Below are 4,159 nucleotides of genomic sequence, written 5' to 3'. Positions count from 1 at the left end.
AAGAGCGTTAGGTGTGGAACACACCCTGACTGTAGGGTGTCCAGTGTCATCATCGGCTCACTGCTCCTCGTCAAACCGGCGCTGCAATGTCTGACGGGGTGCCGAAAGGCACCCTTTTGACGGAGTTCTTTTGTTCCTTGCCGATAGTGTGTGTGAGAACTCCGTCAAAAGGGTGCCTTTCGGCACCCCGTCAGACATTGCAGCGCCGGTTTGACGAGGAGCAGTGAGCCGATGATGACACTGGACACCCTACAGTCAGGGTATGTTCCACACCTAACGCTCTGGGTGTGTGAGGCTCTCTAGTTCCGACAGAGGAACCTCCCAGTTCCTTGACTGTATTTCCTTTACCTCTCCACACCCCCCTTCCCCTGGGGAACTTTGTATCCTTCTGTGTGCTCAAGCTCTTTTCTAAGCCATTGGAGATCCTTCACAAGTTGAAAGCAAAGTACACAAATTTCCTTTCTCCTTCCTTTGGTAGTAAGGCAACCACTGCAGGCCTATCCCCCAAGCAGCACTTCAGCTAGGGAATAGTCTCTCCTCAGTTTCTTCAGGTTCCTCTCCTCAGTAAAGGTATCTTCTTGTGGTCCAAAGTGATCAAATTTCATGGGATCAGGGTCCCAATATTTATACCCCAAAATCCTTTGTTCTCTGAGGGGAGAGCGGCATTTGCCCAGTCCAAACCAGTTCTGAAGCACTCTGTTTACCAGACTTCTCCTTTCCTTTCACAGTGCAGGGCAGAAACATCAGACGCCCCACAGGAGGTGGGGCCAGCTTTGTGGAAGACAAGTCCAGTCCTGGAGCACTTTGTTTACAGGACTCTTCTCTTCTTTCAGTGTGCAGGGCTGAGACATCAGCCGCACCCCAGGAGGTGGAGCCAAAATTGTGGTAGGCAGGCACAGCCCTATTCAAGGTTCAGGTGCAACTCCTCCCTCCCATCTAGATGCAGATCTCTCTATTCATCACTGGGCTGACTCATCCTCTCTCTTGGAATCCCACAGCCCTGTCACTCACAAAACCAGACAAAGGAAAACACAACCTAGCAAAGGCAGGCTTGAAAGGTTAGGCAAGAAAATACCTATTTTCTAAAAGTGGTATTTGCAAATACAGAATGTTAAATCCAACGTCACTAAAAGATGTATTTTATCATTCTGAGTTCAGGCATACTAATCTACCATGTTCTCTGAGTCAGTTAGGATTATAAAATGTAATAATGCTAACAGCCCATTCTGGCCTATGGAGAACAGGTAACCTTGCAATAGTGAAAAAACGAAAATGCCAGTAATTCACTATCAGGACATGCCACACACACCAGGGCTTGTCCTACCTCATACGTACAATGCACCCTGACCTTGGGCCTACCATAGGGGAGACTGATATGAAGAAAAGGGAAGTTTTGGGGACTGGCAAGTGGGTGCACTTGCCCAGTCAGCATGACAGTACCAGACTGCAAGCAGGCTCTGCAATGGCAGACCTTAGACACATTTTACAAGGCTGCTTCTGTGGGTGGCACAACAAGTGCTGCAGGCCCACCAACAGCATTTGGATTTACATGCCCTGGGCACACTCAGTGCACTAGACTAGGGTCTGACAAGTAAACCAAATAGCCAAACATGGAACCACTGAATAATGCATCAATTTTCAATAGGGAGCACTCTAACATCTAACACCAGCAAAAATACACGAGGCAACAGCAAAAATGGAAGGGAGTCCCACGCCAATGGTGCCAGGTCTAACAGGGACTGACTGTGATACTGCTGAAAGGTCCGTTATGGCCTGAAAATGGACTGTCTCCTGGGGCTCTAAAACCACTAATACCTCCAGCACCACCGTGCCCACCAGAGCCCTGGATTGCCCCTCCCTTTAGGGTCATGCCTCTAATACTGGCAATCTGGAGGGAAGTTGTGCCTGGTCCCGGGTGGCCTGAGTGGCTGGTGTCAAACCCGGAACCATTGTCGAATCAAAGGTAGAGCACTGGGGAGTGGGATCAAGCGACATAGTGTCCTGGGCAGGAGCCTTTAAGGACAGCAATTCAGCATGGGATTGAATTAATAGTGACACTGCAGTCCAGTTTGCAAAATCTATCACTCAGTGGAGACAAGCTTGTAAAAATCATAGTCTGAAGTTTTCCAAAAGGCACATCACAGTCCAAGTTGGGGAAGGCTTCTATGCCCTATGGATTAGAAGAGACGGCTACAATGTCCAAAGGTTGAGAGGGGGACTGTACAGTACTCATTATACAAAGGCCCTTATTAGACCTTGTGGGCCTAGTAGGACCAGGACGTTTGGGTTTGTTTTTGAGTTTGGTGGGAGGTACCCTTTCACTGGCCTCCGAGGAATTGATGTTTGAGAGAGCAGTAGCTAAGTGAGGGTATAGCAAAGGGGGTTGAGAAGGTTGAGGGGAATAGTGGGCTGATAGGCTGATGGTTTGGTGAGGTTAAATTAATGATCTTCCCGGAGCTCTTGGTGGGGCTCAAGAATAACAGTGTGCGGCAAGCTCCGCTCCCCCAGTGGTGTTTACATAGTTTTCACCACTCTGCGCTCCGTTTGGAATGCAGAGTTCGGCAGAAAACTCCGCAACCACCAGTGAAGCAGAGTTTGCTAGAGCACCTCGCCCACCCTTTGAGTCATGCACAGGCCCTTCACACAATTACTGCATGTACGGTGGCCGAGAAGAATCCTGCTTCCAGTGTCTGCCAGACAACAAATCTGAAGATGAGAACCGTGGCCAACGGGATCTCCTAGCAAGCATCCACCAACATGCACGCATGCCCCCTTGCAATAGAGGCGTGTCCTTGACTCTTTGCACAATGTGAGGAGCAGGCAAGGGGAAAAGTGTATTGTCCCGCTCGCACAATTTGCAGATACCAGAGAGCTGCAGCGGGCAAGCTTTGTGCAGGGGAAAGAAGCTGCCCCTCTGTCTATCCCACCTTTAGTCATTCAGCGATCTCCCAAGAAGAGAGATGTAACAGAACAGAAACAGGGACAGCGCAGCAGTGAACAACAGCAAAATGGGTGAGTGCAGCAGCCTGCCCGGTTCCACTTTGCAAATTTTCACTGTGTTTTACTGCTTGTGGTTGTCACTGCTGTGATTGCATTCTGTTGTTGGGTGTGCGTGGGGTGCAGTTGGCGCAGAGGAAGTGTTGACTGTGGAGGCGACAAGGATTGACAAGGATGTGCGTGAGGGGATTTAGAAGGAGTAGCAAGATGTTTGTGGGAATTAAATAAGCTGGGAAAGGGATGCTATTTTAATAAACATTTTTGTGTTGCTTGCTGCTAGTGATGGTGCTGAGATACTTGATGTGTGCAGGGATATGGAAAAGCAGCTCTACATTGCCCATCCATGCCATTCACAGTGTGTTGAATCAGCAAAAGCTGTGGCCAAGCAATACTCTGCCCGCTCGTGGAACTCCACGTAACGCGGCGGATGTTTTTGAGCCACTTTGCAGAGTTTCAAGGAGCGGAACTCTGCAAACTCCACCAAGGCTTACTCAAGAAGCCCGATATCTATTCACCTATGTCCAAAGCCAGACATCTCGCAGCTAGAACTATCTGTTTATCTAGAATACTAGCAGCGCATGTCAAAAATGCGTCAAGAGTTGTGCCCCCATGAAGTCTTGACGTGGCTGCTTTATCACCATGTAGCTTGTGTTTGACCATTTCCACTATCAAAAGTCCAGGAGCAACAAGGGAAAAGCAGGGCAGAGATCAGGGAAAAAGGGCAGCAAAAGAAACCTCTCGCAATACTCTATGTCCCCTCAGAAGGTCACCTATGAGCGTGGTTTAGTGCTTGATGGTTAACAACATGTAGCACCAATTGAGGGGAACTTTCATGAAGTGTAATGAAGTAAAAAATAAGGGTGACAAGAAATGACAAATTAACAAAATGCAGCACCTAATTGTAATCCAAGCGGTGTAAGTAGCTCAAGTACAACGCTGAGTAATGGTCTGCAGAAACCAGCCAAAAACAAGTGGCAGCAATCGGCGGCAGTCACTTACCTCGTCCCCTGGTGACTGAGACTGCAATAACAGCCGCCGCCGCCACCCACTACGAAGGCAGCGCTAGAACTTGGTAAATCACGGGCTCTCTATGTTCCAGGGTCTCCTAAAATTTTCTTTAGGAGAGATTGAGCCCCTTCTCACCAGTCCGCAAAACTTGTGG

The sequence above is a fragment of the Lissotriton helveticus genome, chromosome 2_1 (genome assembly GCF_964261635.1).
Source record: "Lissotriton helveticus chromosome 2_1, aLisHel1.1, whole genome shotgun sequence".
Taxonomy (NCBI): domain Eukaryota; kingdom Metazoa; phylum Chordata; class Amphibia; order Caudata; family Salamandridae; genus Lissotriton; species Lissotriton helveticus.
Note: the sequence above shows the minus strand (reverse complement) of the source record.